The sequence below is a fragment of the Kogia breviceps genome, chromosome 20 (genome assembly GCF_026419965.1).
Source record: "Kogia breviceps isolate mKogBre1 chromosome 20, mKogBre1 haplotype 1, whole genome shotgun sequence".
NCBI classification, from domain to species: Eukaryota; Metazoa; Chordata; class Mammalia; order Artiodactyla; family Physeteridae; genus Kogia; species Kogia breviceps.
In genome coordinates, this window is record NC_081329.1 from 19,898,145 (window position 1) to 19,913,353 (window position 15,209).

The following is a 15,209-nucleotide window of genomic DNA, read 5'->3' on the forward strand; positions in this document are numbered from 1 at the left end:
ACACCCAGCGTTAGTGAGGACGAGGAACCGGAACTGTCAACACTGCTCGTGGCATTTCTTGAAAAGTGGAAACATACACCTGCCATGTGATCCAGCTTGTCACTCTTAAACTTTTACCCAAGAGAAGAGAAAGCATAAATCCAATCAAAGATCTCTATATAAATGTCCATAGCAGTTTCATCTGAAGTTGCCAAAATCCAGGAGCAACCCAAATGTCCATTGAAAGGTGGGCAGCTGATAAACTGTGGTATATCCATGCAATGGAATACGGACCAGCAATAAAAGGGAATGAACCATGGGTATCCACAACACAGATGAACCCAGAAATAACTATGCTGAGGAAACGAAGCCAGACCGAAAAAGAGTGTGTACTGCGTGATCCCATTGTACAGAATTCTAGAAAATGGAAACTAATCTACAGTAACGGAAAGCAGATCAGTGGTTGTCTGGGGTGGAGGTGGCAGACAGGAAGGGATTGGAGTGACCCAGAGGAAACTCCCGAGGGAGGGGGATTTGTTCATTTTCTTGATTGTGGCGATGGCTTAGTGGGTATATACACAGCTCAAAACTTACCAAACTGTATACTTTCAGACTGTGCATTTTACTCTACACCAATTACATCTCAACTGTATCTCAATTAGAAACAAACCCTATAGTTAACTAAAACCCCAAACTATCACCAAGAAACACCATCTGGTGTTACAGCATGACCACCCTCCCCACCAAAATGAAATGCTTGACAGATTTGGGAAGGATACATTTCATTTACCATATCCCATGACTTCCAAACTGAAAAATTAGGGACTCTCAGATCAAAGCCCTAGAAGGCAGAAATGTCACATAAGCCTGCATCTTTTTTGCTGAGATTCTCTTTTCAGCTTTTATTTATGATTATTTCATGTCTGTCTCACTGTGACATTTGTAAAACAAAAAGTATATTCTGTTAGGTGAAACTCAAACTGAAGCTATACCCAATCATATAGAAAGTTCTAATAGTAATAATAGTAGATACTATCTAATACCGAATAATAATTGGCAGGTGACACTACCTACCAATGGCTATTAAATTAATAGATCAAAGTAGTTACACATAGTTGATGGTTATAAACTTTCAGGGCATAGCAATAATATGGAAACACACCAACGTCTGCTGCTGAGGGATAGACGTGTAAGAGCTGACACCTATGGCAGGGTAAGTCCAGGTAAACATACTCCCTTCCAGCTCTAACCAACTAGAGACCTGTAAGCTTGGCTTCCTCTTCCATCTCAGGGAATTACTCTCTGCCTATTGTAAGCTGAAGAGTATCATCACTTAGAGGTGAGACATAAGCTTCAATTCATCCAACACTATCCCCCAGAACTTCCCGGAGAAGACAAGGCTAAGGGCAAGAAGACATAAGGACAATGGCTTCTTTCAGTCTTGAAGCACAAAGTAGTCTAGTGACTGACTCACAACATTAGCTCAAAAGAGCACCATCTAATCTCCATCAAGTGGAAATTGCACCACTTTTGATTAAATGAACAGAAAAAATGAGTAAGTACCATAATAACCTCTACCACTTACAAGAAAATTTACCCTGGCTTTTATGGGAGGAAAAATCTCCTTATTTCTTGAGCTGTTACACCAAATTATATCCAGGCTCTTTAATTGAAGCCCATTTGTATCAGAGGCTATTAGTCTAATAAAGCCATTTGAAACAAAAAGTACAGACAGTTGCCAATCTACAAACATTTGACTTTCAAAAATAATAAATGGCCCCATTCCTCTTAGCAGTGACGCTTTTAACAATTCCACCTAAGCAAGCTTCCTGTTGCCCTGTATTTTGGTGTCAGCTCTCAGCCTCGCTGCAGCCATGCCCCCGAACCCCATCCCAGCTCACAGATGTGGGAGCCATCGCCCTCCTATTTTCCTCCTCACTGTGGCTCTAGCCTATATCTAGCCATACATCCTTCACCTATGCATCCTGCTATGGACTGCAAGTGCCAAGACATCGTGGCCACCAGTACCGTTTCAGAACGTTGTAGCGTGACACGGGCTTTGTGCTTTGGTCAGAGCATCACTGCCGAGGAGACACACAGCCTACCTGAATCACAAGGACTTCTCCAAAGGAAAAATGAGGTTCTGATGCCAGAAGTGGAAGGAATGAATTACGAAGAAAAAGAACAACGGTACACTATAATCTAGATACACATCAGTAAATACATAGGTTCCCTGGGGTTGTGATATGGTACAAACAATGAAAAAAAGATGAGACGCATAGTAGAGGCTGCTAAAGTCTGCTGAGGAAAATGTCCAGGGAAGGAAGAGTTTATTTATTTGGTTATTTTTTTAGAGTCCACATATAAGTGACATCATGCACTCTTTGTCTTATTTCACTTAGCATAGTGTCCTCCAGTTTTATCCATGTTGTCTTAAATGATAGGATTTTCTTCTTTTTAAAGGTTGAATAATATTCCATTGTATGTATATGTGTGTGTTTGTGTGTGTGTGTATGTATGTGTGTGTATATATGCGCCATATTTCCTTTATCCATTACTATGGACACTTAGGTTGGTTCCATACCTTGGCTCTTGTGACTAATGCTACAATGACCATGGGAGTACAGATATCTCTTCAAATAATGATGATGTTTCTTTTGGATATATACTCAGAGTGGGAGGGAGGAAGAGCTTATGACACAAATTGACCATGTGTAAAAGATGTTGTAGGAATGAAAAACTGAACACCTAGGAAGAAAGGGGTGGAAAGGTCATCGTTCAAGGTCATACATAGTTTAAAATTATGACATTTCCGTGAGCCTGTGTGCATGAAGACTTGCTTATATTTCGGGATTTGAATACAGTGCAGAGAAGTGTTGCTAAATTTTCGATCAACATCAAAAAAAAAGGGTGGAAGTGTTTTTTCTTTTATTATGAAACTGGAGGAAAGGCAAGCCTTATCAGCAGCATGGGGCCCACTAGAATTTTCCCTTATGATAATGCTAATTTCGGAGAAGGAGAAGGATCCAAGGCCACAGAACAATCGTGAAAGCAAGATAAGGCTGCTGAGCCTTCACCCAGTTTAGGAGATTCAGTTTTAATGGCATATGATGAAGTGGCCGTGACACAGCACGCAGAGCTGGCTGAGTTGTTGAAAATGGCTCGTGAAGCTACAGGAATTGGACAGTAGATGTAGAAAAAGAACAAGGTAAATCCAAAAGAGTGGAAGGACAAAATCAAGAGACAAGTCAAAAATAGAGAAGAGGGGCTTCCCTGGTGGCGCAGTGGTTGGGAGTCCGCCTGCCGATGCAGGGGACGCGGGTTCGTGCCCCGGTCCGGGAGGATCCCACATGCCGCGGAGCGGCTGGGCCTGTGAGCCATGGCCACTGAGCTTGCGCGTCCGGAGCCTGTGCTCCGCGACAGGAGAGGCCACAACAGTGAGAGGCCCGAGTACCGCAAAAAAAAAAAAAAAAAAAACTATTTAAAATAACACTGGGCATAATTCATATATTACAAAATTAGTTTGACCCTCTGCTCATGAGATTCTTTTTATGGTATGTCACAGCAAATTTGGACTTCCATCCCCAGTAAACTTTGAGGTTGGAGGACACAAAAGGTTTTGCTCAGACCTAAATTCTGTCTGAAAAAAGGGTAAATATTATAAGCCCTTTCTAACCCCTCCAGGAGCAGAAATGATTTACAGCTGTGGCATTTCACCATAATTCCTTGATCTCACTTGAGAAGAGTTCAGTAAGAGATAATCTCTTGATTTTTGTTTTGTTTGTTCCCTGTTTTCTTGTCTTGCTTACCAACAATCCACTGTAATTCATGAGTTAGTATGGCAGCAGGCTGAGTGTTCCCTAGAGCTCATTAAATGGACTTCTTTTCCTAAAATGACTTTTGTCTCCTTGTTTTCAGCCCCTCTTCTTTCCTCTGCCCTTTACAATAACCAGAGCTCAGCAAAAGCTGACTGGCTTTGTGCAGACCCTACTTAGGCTGTGTCGTCTGCTTCAGAGTTAAAGAATTTTTGCAACACAGCCCTTTGTACATTAAGGACAATCCATATAACCCAACAGCAAACTTCCTCTGTACACCCCACAAATCTATTTAAAAGACTCCTGAGGCACAAGCAATGACACATATTCCTAGTTCAACCGTAAGTGACACTAGTCTTCTATATATACCTAGTTCATTGTTCAGTGCATCCCTAGATTTTCTGCAATGCTAGAGCTACAGAGAGAGAGAGAAGGAGAAAGATGAAAAGAACATGAGCACTCTGACAAAGACGGAAAGCTGGCTCTGCCACGTATCCACTGTGTGACCCTGGGGAAGTTACCTAGCCTTTCTGAGCCTCATTTTTTCATCTGTGAACTGTGGATAGTAAACGTCAAATACATACCTCATGGGAATGCTACAAGAATTAAATGATATTTGCAATTGACCTAACCCAATGTCTGGCACATAATAGCAGCTCACTATATGTTTATTTCTTCCTCACGACTTTATTAATCTGAAACAAAAACCAAGGTTTGAGCAAAAATAACTTCTGGAAAGAGAAGTACCTTAGAGGAGCAGTTGAAAAGGTCCTGAATCTCCTAATGCCTTCCCTAAAATCCCTATTGCTGCCTTTATATTATACCCACCTCCAAGGCAGCACTGTTCTCTAAAGAATATCTAGTACTTTTACACATTTCTGAAGGAAGTGTCAATTTGTCCCTCCTCTCTGGAGAGAAATTTAGCAATCCACTTCAAGATATTTATTCTATGGATATACCCATAAATGGCAAAGGATATAGTCGCAGGTATTTATTTCAGCACTGTTTCCAAAGTAGGAGACTGAAAACAACTGAAATGCCTGTTCAGCAGCAGGCTGGTTAAATAAGACCGGCTTATAGAATGGAATATCATACAACCAGTGTAAAAGGAGTCAGACAGCTCTATATGTAGCAACATGTCCAATAAAAAAGACCCAAGCAGTGTTTACATTACGCTGCTGTTTTTTTTGCGGGGGCAGGACTCTCTCTTGCCCTATTTTTACAAATATACGTTTGTAAAAACATAGAGCATCTTGAAAGGACGTGCAGGAATCTGGCAAAACTGGCTGCCTTCAGGAGAGACAGATGGCTGTGGAGAGACTTTCCTTTCCCCATAGAGCCTTACGTACCCTTTGAGTTTTATACCATTTACACAGACTGCCCATTAGGCATAAAACTTAAAATAATCTACCCCCAGTGTAACTTAATTTTTACCCCATTTCCTGCCTAGAACAGCTTTCTTGTTTTTTAATATTTCTTTAAATTTATTGTTTTTAATTATGAAAGTTACCATGTGCTGGTTTTAATAAGCAAATTAACATAAAATGTATAAAGAAGAGGCTATAATCCCTTCCCCACCCACCAAGTATCCACGGATGGACTGGTGTGGACCCTTCCTTCCCTTTCTCCTGGCTCAGACATGCAGATAAAACATATACACACAGCAGGGACTTCTGGGACTGATTTCTCTTCCACCAGGCAAAATCAAACCATAAGCATGAATGCAACATTCCTTTCTTTCATCTGACAGTCGGGTTAAGAGTGAGAACTATATTTGTTCCCAATTTCTTTATTCATCACATCTCAGTGTCTTTCTCTTCCTTGCCCCTCCCCTCATTCCCACAAACAATTTTACACAAATGGACTCATGTCACACACTCATTTTTTTAAATGAGGTTCTTTTGTTTTGGCCACCCCCATTTCCTAAACAATCTCGCAGCCCCGTGGAGGGTGGGTCTGTGTGCCCACAAGGGACCCTGGGGTCTCCCCAGGCCCACCCCTGGGGCTGATTCCTGTTCTGGGGGCACCTCCAACTCGGGGGTGCCCTGTGGCAAACCTCAGCCTGCTGGACAGTCAGGGAATCGGGGCCCTGGCCAAGTGTCAAGTGTGATTCCAGACTCCAGCAGAGGTGCCATTTGCATCATGGCATTAAACAATCTAGTAGGGCTTCCCTGGTGGCGCAGTGGTTGAGAGTCCGCCTGCCGGTGCAGGGGACACGGATTCGTGCCCCGGTCCGGGAAGATCCCACATGCGCGGAGCGGCTGGGCCCGTGAGCCATGGCCGCTGAGCCTGCGCGTCCGGAGCCTGTGCTCCGCAACGGGAGAGGCCACAACAGGGAGAGGCCCACGTGCCGCAAAAAACAAAACAAAAAACCAATCTAGTAGGCGAAGCTACTGGAAGCTTTCACAAACCCAAAGCACACATTTGATTAAGAAAAAGTTGCACAAGTGACAGAGAAAAGCTCTCCAGCAAGTAAAGGCCTTTAGCTTCAGCATCCTTCCCTAGCTCTCCTCCCTTGAGGAGATGGCGAGAACACGCTGAGTCAGGACAGGACTGGGCGTTAGTCACACATACGTTCACGCTGGCCACCCTGGCCTTGAGTGTGAGAGGAAGCAGCTGCCAGATGGAGCCGGAATGCACTGCTGGGGGTTTAGTGGCTTCCTTCACTGGATGCCTCCAAGGCCCCTGTGGCAGGAGGTCATAAACGAGGAGGAAGTAGAAATGGAAGGTCACTTACTACTAAGCCTCTCCCCACCCGGCACCACTTGGTTCTTAGATTTCATCATAGCAAATTTCAGGGAATGCAGTGAAGTACTTACAACCTTTGTTCAGCAAGGAGGATAGTCCAGGAATGTTCACCTTGCTGCAGATAGGCATACAATTCTCACGTCCATATGAAATCTTTCCTGATGCCAGAGGTTATGAAGAGACAAGTCAATCACCACTCATTATGCAAAATTTGATTTACGTGAGCTTCACACTTTCTTTAAAAGGGATGGAGGATCTTTTAAAAATGCTGCAAACCAGCAAATGATGTTTAAACCTTACTTAGGTGTTTCTACAAGGACTTGATCTAGATCAAAGAAATCCTCCTGGATCCCAAGCATGTGAAGCTGTTGGTAGATACCACGAGGGGCTCAAGTGAGGTTTTTATAAAATCCTATCGATATCAAGCCCGTACTGATAGCTCAGAAGCCTTAGGAGTGACATCCAAACGCATGCAAAAGACAGTGCGTTTACTTAGCATCAGAGCGTTTTGGTTTACTAAGGATCCACTGAGTAACTTCAGGAAAGCCCAGCATGAGGAGGAGAAGGGTGCATGACGGCTTTTGGAAGCATCCTGTCAGCCGTGGGTCCCCAGGCAATGGCTTTACCGGTGCTGGGCCCGAGTTTCCACATCCCTGTTGGGGACGATATGTCACAGGGTCGCTGTGAGGACTGAATGAATGAGGTCACATATGCACAAGTGTTTAGCACGAGGCTCGCTTGCTTCCCCAGAGCTCCTGAGGCCCCCAGGACCCCGGCCCCCCGGGCACAGGCAGTCCATTCCTGAGTGTGGCAGCAACACACCGCCCGGTGAGAAGAGCTGGAGGAGGTGTGTCGGAGGGCTCCCTGGGAACTGGAAAGTGGGGTGAGAGACAGAAGTGGTCTGTGGGGCGGGGTGACTGAAGCAGAGCGAGGCGGGCACCGTCACTCGGATCGTGTGTGAGCTGCAGAGCAAGCTGGTCTGAGGGCAGAAGGGAAGACGGGGCAAGTCCATAGCGAGAGACGGACCTGGCACTGAGGGGCGACCACACCTGAGGTGGGGGGCAGAAGATGCGAGGGAACCCAAGAGGGGAGACGGGGGACGGAGGCGGGGGGAGGGGACCAAGTCGGGGGCAGGGGGGCCGGAGACGGGAGACAGGGTGACGGGCAAAGAGAATGACGGGCCGCAGGGTGAGGGAGACACGGAGAGAGCCTGGGACACAGGGGCTTCCCTGGACCCTGGGGATGGCTCTACTCATCACGTAATCCTGCCTTTTCCCCCTTAAGGTAGCTCAAGAGCTCTTACCAGAACATAGTAATTAATTGGTTTTTATCGAGAGTATTCATTTTGTGCATTAACTATGTTATTATTTGCCACGAATTATGTAGCTCTAATAAATTATTATAAAAACCACTTTTGAAACCTTGGCTTTAAGATTAACAACATATCCCTCTGTATCCAGGGAAACGCTTCTGCGAAGGCCGGGTGAGCATCCCTGCTGGAAGGGAAGGCGCCAGGAGCCTGGCATCGAGCCCTGGGTTCTGACCCTGGTGCTGTGCTAAGTCCCTGCAGTTCCTGGCAAACCCCGACTCCTCTGGGCCGCAGGCCTTCAGCTTCAAAAGGAAGAAGCTGAAATGGTTCATCTCCAGGATCTGTTCAGCTTAAAATAGTCTGTTCCAGCTTAAAATACTGTGAAAATGTATTTTCGACTGAATTTTCTAGGCTTCTCAAGTTAAACGCCTCGCAAATGCAGCATGAAGTAGAACAATCTCTTTTTTTTTTTTTTTTTTTTTGCGGTATGCGGGCCTCTCACTGTTGCGGCCTCTCCCGTTGCGGAGCACAGGCTCCGGACGCGCAGGCGCAGCGGCCATGGCTCACGGGCCCAGCCGCTCCGCGGCATGTGGGACCTTCCCGGACCGGGGCACGAACCCATGACCCCTGCATCGGCAGGCGGACTCGCAACCACTGCACCACCAGGGAAGCCCCGGAACAATCTCTTAAATAAGGCAAGCAAACATGTCCCGGGCTCTCCACAGCCACCCTCCATCACTTCCCCAGTTCATCCAGCCTCCTGCTTCCACGCGAGGCACCAAGAGGAGTGTTATCTGTGAGCTCAGCCTCACGCTTAGCACGGAGCAGAGTCGGGGCTGAGGAAATTATACAGCCAGAAAAACGCTCCACCCAGAGATGCGTCTGCCTCCCTGGGCTTCAAAGAGCTCAGCAGCATCGGGCACAGTGCAAAGCTGAGCGCTTGCCTGAAAGGCCTGTTACTCTGTCCTCATCACAGCAAATCTCCCTGGTGTGAGAAAACAACGGTAAATCATAGAAAAAGTGGTGAGATTTGATTTTCCATATAAATAAAAGTCCTTTTCATTCCCCACTGAGCCAAAATCAGTACAGGATCCTCGAGGATCTCACAGCAACATGCCACTTAGCCGGACCTAAATATTTCCATCTGTGCGGCTCTCTGCTCCAACACCACCAGTGTGTCCGCAGGGTGGACACGCTGCCCATCCAGGCTGCCCCATCCCACCCATGCTCTCTGCTTCGGGGAGAAGAAACTGGGAAGCAGGCTGGCAAAGACTCACGAATGAGGCCTCCTCCCGAGGGGCTCGGCAGGGAGCAGAGTGCCCCGAGGCCAGCCTCTGCTCACCTGCACTCACCCGGGCATCTCCTAGAAATGCAGGCCTGAGAGTCCCTCCCAGGGCACGCCTGGGTGCCTGGCCGTCGCTGCCCACTCCGGCTCAGAAAGTTGGCCCTCATCGGGCCCCAGGAAAGATCGAGTCTCCCTTAAACTGGAAGACTGCAGGCCATCTCAGAGTCCTTCGGCCCCCGTCAAGGCCAAGATCCGGCTCAGACAGGGTGCTGGGCTGGAGAAGGTGTGAGACCCCGATGGGTGGGTGTGGATGTGTGTGTGTGTGTCACTCACACACACTCCTTCGTGCTTCATCAAAAGTGGAATATATTCTTGCCAATAGGTATCATAAGGTAACTCTCATAACACAGGATTCGCCCTCAAAAATCTCACCAGCTGCACAGGTGCAGATCTTCCCTAAAAGGCAAAACTATTTGTGGTCAAGATGGAATTCTCAGCCAGAAGCCATGCAAAAAATCAAGAACGCAGGAGAGCATCCATCGGTTTTGAAGGTCAAGGATAGAAGATGGATCAGAAAAGAGGCAAGCAAGCTGAAGGCGGGGTTCCAAGTAACCCAGAAGCGAGGTGTGCATGGCAATGAGGGCCTGGGGAGAGGCTGGCGCTGGCCTCACGGTAACAGACACGTGCTTCTTCCTGCCAGAGACCCAGCTCTGCTCCCAGCCGATGTTCTGTACTTCCAGGTTCCCTGGGGACAGGACTAGATGAAGTAACCAAGTCTAGTGCAATCTCAAGCTATCCTGGAGATTCTGCAAAATACATAACTATCCCCACAAAAGTTTAAAGGGGCAGAAGACTGTATTTGTTTGCCAGGGCTGCCGTAACAAAGTACCACACACTGGGTGGCTTAAAGAACAGAAAGGATTATCTCGCAATGCTGGAGGCTAGAAGCCTGAAATCCAGATGTCAACAGGGTTGGTTTCTTCTCTGGCTTGTAGGTGGCTGTCTTCTCCCTATGTCTTCACATGGTCCTGTCTGTGTGTGTGTCTGTGTCCAAATCTCCTCTTCTTATAAAGACACAGTCATACTGGATTAGGGCCCAACTTCATGACCTCATTTAACCTTATTACCTCTCTCCAAATACAGTCACATTCTGGGGTAGTGTGGGTTAGGACTTCAGCATATGAATTTGGGGATTGGGGAGACACAATTCAGCCCATAACAAAGTCTAAATAAGAACCAGTTCAAGGGCTTCCCTGGTGGCTGGGCCCGTGAGCCATGGCCGCTGAGCCTGTGCGTCCGGAGCCTGTGCTCCGCAACGGGAGAGGCCACAGCAGTGAGAGGCCTGCGTACGGCAAAAAAAAAAAAAAAAAAAAAAGAACCTGTTCAAGATGCTAGGTTTCTTTTGTGACTCAAGCAACTGACTCTTAATCCCCTTCTCTGGTTCCTGGAGATTGTGTAATTAACTGGAAGAGGCTCAGACCCAGGAGTCCAAGACAGGATCTAATCTAACCTTTCATCTTACAGCTGAGGCTGAAGCCCCCAGGCTCTGAGGAACTGGTTGGACAGCTGTACCCAAGGGGTTCTGTCAACTTCATATCAACTTCCTTTCTTCAAAGTTAACACACAGTCATTGTTTTTTCTTACCAAAAAAAAAAAAAAAAAAAAAATTTCAGCAGGAAAAGAACAATATAAAGTGAAAAATAAATGTCCCTCTTCCTTCTGACTGCCAGCCTATTCCGAAGAGGTCACTACTGTTGTCCATCCAGAAACACAGACACAAATGTACGTGTGTCTGTGTCGGGGTGGGTGGGGCATACGATTCTGGCTGCCTACCCGGAGCTATTCCCTGCTTCCTCTTCCACACTAAGGACCCTGGGTGACGTGTCAGGGAAGACCGTGTGCCTCGTTCTTGCCGACACAGATTCCCTTGAAGGTCTGCGGAGCCGTGGGACAGTTAGTCTCCTCAATGAAATGTAAGCAGAAGTCTGCTGAGGATTTCTGGAAATGTTTTGGCTTTCACAATATAGGAACCATCCCTTCTTTCTACTTTCTCTGACTATCTTTTCCTACCTGGAAATGCAGATGGCAGGCCTGATGGAGATTAAGAGAAGAACGAAACTTGAACAGAACTATCCACAAATGGAACAGATTTTCTCTGATGGGGTTACCCTCAGAGGTGTCCTCAGGCCAGAAGGTCTGGTGGGAAGGCCACAGAAATGACACTCACTGTCCAGCCTGGTCAGTGCTTCTCAACCTTGAAGGTACATACCTGCGCACACCTGGTTCAGGAGGTCTGGGGTGCAACCTGATATTCTGCTTTTCTAACAAAATGATGCCAAGGCTGCTGGTCCAAGGACCACTTTGGAGATCAGGGGCTGAGAAGACCTCTAGCTCTCTCCAGTCCTGGGATTTAAGCATGGACCCTGATAGGAGAGGCAGCCCCACAGCCTCTGGTCTGCGGACCCAATAACCAAGAGTTAATAACTTGGGAAACACCAAGATAAAAGGCCTAAGGAGGGAATGACTGTAAAAGCTCCTAAAATAAAGAGTCCCACTGGCATCAAGATTTTCCTGAAGCACTTCGACTAAGAGCGTACTAAGTTATTATTAAGTGTCAGGCACTGCTTACACGAAGCTATTTGGTTTTCAGTATCGTTTATGCTTAGCTATTTTAAAACCTGAATCACAGCAAAGCACACAAGTAAAAGAGGAAATCACTTATGATCCATCTAAGCTGACAGGTTATTAGATTTAAATGGGACATTGCGGGGGACGATTCTGGAGTCAGAAGCTTCTCATTGACAGGCAAGAAAACTGAGGCCCAAGGTCATCAAAGTTGGTGCTGAAGCAAGTTCACTGTGCTATATTTTCAGTGTACTTCCCTTGCCTTTAACGTCACTTTAATGTCCAAGACTATAAAAAAATATGCTTACTTCCGTTTTCAGAAACAATTAAAGTATTTGAGAAAACAGTTTGATAAAAGAAATCAAACTTAAAAATACATCTTTCTTCATAACTTGATTTCAAAACTCATTGTAAATCTACAATAATGAAGGTATCATGAATAGACATAGATTAATGGGACAGAACAGAGTTCAGAAGCAGACAAGCACATCCATGGTCAATTGATTTTTGACAAAAGGGTTTAGTTAATTCCAAAGGGAAAGACAGTTTTCTCAACAAATGCTAGTGAAACAACCAGAAATCTGTATGGAAAAAAACCAAACCTCTACGTTCATTTCATGGCATACACAAAAAAATAGCTTGAAGTGGATCCTAGACCAAAATGTAGAAGTCAAAATTATAAAACTTCTAGAAAAAAATTTAGGTGAAAAAAAAATTTTTTTTAACAAATTTATTTATTTATTTTTGGCTGTGTTGGTTCTTCATTGCCACGTGCGGGCTTTCTCTAGTTGTGGTGAGTGGGGGCTATTCTTTGTTGCGGTGCACGGGCTTCTCATTGTGGTGGCTTCTCTTGTTGCAGAGCACGGGCTCTAGGCGCGTGGGCTTCAGTAGTTGTGGCGCATGGGCTCAGTTGCTCCGCGGCATGTGGGATCTTCCCAGACCAGGAGTCGAACCCATGTCCCCTGCATTGGCAGGCGGATTCTTAACCACTGCACCACCGGGGAAGCCCTAGGTGAAAATCTTAACCTTGAGATAGCCAAAAAATAAAAAAGTACTAACTAGAAAAAAAACACTGAAAAATTGGAATTTTAAACTATTCTTCTTCAAAAGATACTGTTAAGAAAATGAAAAGGAGAGCCACCAACTGGGAGAAACTCTTTGTAAAACATATATCTGGCAAAGGACTTGTACCCAGAATATGTTAAAAAAAAAAAAAACAAACAAACTTACAACTCAGTAATAAGAAGACAAGCAACCCAATTGAATAATGGGCAATAGATCTGAATAGACACCATGCACGTGTAGGCGCGTGCGCACGCATGCACACACGCAAATGGCAAATAATAAGCACACCTGCAAAGATGCTCATCATTAGTCTTCAGGGAAACGCAAATTGAAACCATACTAAGATATACAACATACTCAGTAGAATGGCTAAAATTTTTTAAAACAATACCGAGTACTGGCAAGAATTGGAGTAGCTAGAATTTTAATACATTGTTGGTAGGAGTGCAACGGTACGATCACTCGGAAAAGTTTGGCAGTTTCTCATAAAGTTAGACATGCATTTATCATATGGCCCAAAAATTCCATTCTTAGAGAAATGACAATACGTTTCTACCTTCACAAAGACTCACACACGAATGCCTATTTGGTTTTGTTCACAGTAGCCAAAAAGTGGAAACAACTCAAATGCCCCCATCAAGTGAATGAATGTATTTTCTGAAATGGACTACTACTCAGCAATAAAATAAAGGAACAAACTAGTAACATATAACAACATGAATATATCTCAAAAAGTTATGCTGAGTTAAAGAAGTTAGACATCTGTTTCCCAAACTCTGCACTATATCACCCAGGGGCCCCACGGTGAACTCACAGGTACCAGAGGGTATTTTAAATTTTTGAGGGAAACACAGCAACAACTGAACACCATGCCAAGTTCATCGACTGTGTTCTCTGGACCTAATGGAACTGTTAGGTATTGCTTTTGACTTGTGACTCCATGAAAAATTACTGACTCTCTAAAGGTCTTGTGAGCCAAGAAAGTTTGGCAACCTCTAAGCCAAACACAGGGAGTATGTACTCTGTGATTCCATTTACATGAATTCTAGAACAGGCAATCCCAATCTACGGTGACAGAAAGCAGATCAATGGTTGTCTGGGGTTTGGCAGGGGGAGGGTTGGGACACCTTTTGAGAAGATGGAAATGTTCCATATCTTGATTGGGATGGTGGCTGCATGTCAAAACTCATGGAATTTATCATACGCTTAAAATAGGTGCATTTTTCCTATATGTAAATTGTACCTCAAAAAGGTTTATTTTAAAATAAAATACCCCAGGAATTCCCTGATGGCACAGTGGAGGAGAATCTGCCTCCCAATGCAGGGAACACGGGTTCGAGCCCTGGTCTGGGAAGATCCCACATGCCGCAGAGCAACTAGGCCCATGAGCCACAACTACTGAGCCTGCGCGTCTGGAGCTTGTGCTCCGCAACAAGAGAAGCCGCGACAGTGAGAGGCCCGCGCACCGCGATGAAGAGTGGCCCCCGCTTGCCGCAACTAGAGAAAGCCCTCGCACAGAAACGAAGACCCAACAGAGCCAAAAATAAATAAATATTTTAAAAATAAATTAATTAATTAAATAAAATACCCCAAAAAAGTTAAAACACATTTTTAAAAGTATCCTCTCTCACGGGCCTTGAGCATCTTTCCAAGATGGTAAGTGCCTTTGAGCAGGAAGTATGTGACAGCCATCCCAGTAGATGCCCTCAGGGCCCAGTTAAACACCACAGTTCATGCTCAGGAAACATTTGTTCATTAATTCCCCAATTTTCCTCATAATGAAGATGCTTCCACAAGGAAATGAAAATTGAAAGCAAATTCCAAACTTGTTATATAATTATCTTTTCATGAGAACAAAATTTTATCTCAGCAATTTAATTTTTAGCGTTTATAAATATTTATAAAGCTTTTCTCTCTTATTCCCTCAAGATTCTAGTCACTGAATAAGGTTTCAAATTAAAAATTTTAAAGATCATTTAACCCTCTAAGAATATTTGGGACCCAAAAAATACCACAGAGAAGAGACATTTAATCTCAACGCGTGGTTAATGAGAGCTGTCTCCAAATGTTGAGACATTTGGAGACAGCTTTCATTAACCACGCGTTGAGATTAAACCTCCCATGGCCTCCTGAAATTCGTTAGAACAGGGATCACCAAACTAGGGCCACTGACGGCTCTTGTAAATAAAGTTTTATTGGAATATAACCATGGCCAGTCTTTTAACGATTATCCATGGCTGCTTTCCAAGATGGTAGAACTCTGCTTTTCCACTTTGCTACAACAGCAGAGTTGGGTAGTTGCCAGAGAGACTCTATGACCTACAAAGCTGAAAATATTTACTATCTAGCTCTTTACAGAAAACATTTGCTGAACTCTGACTTA

General features: G+C 45.0%; 1 protein-coding gene across 8 annotated transcripts in view; it reads right to left on the bottom strand.

Annotated features, from left to right (window-relative positions):
- MFHAS1 (multifunctional ROCO family signaling regulator 1) overlaps positions 1–15,209 on the bottom strand; it is a 112,859-nt gene that overhangs the window by 35,406 nt on the left and 62,244 nt on the right. The gene's annotated exons all lie outside the window — the stretch shown is intronic.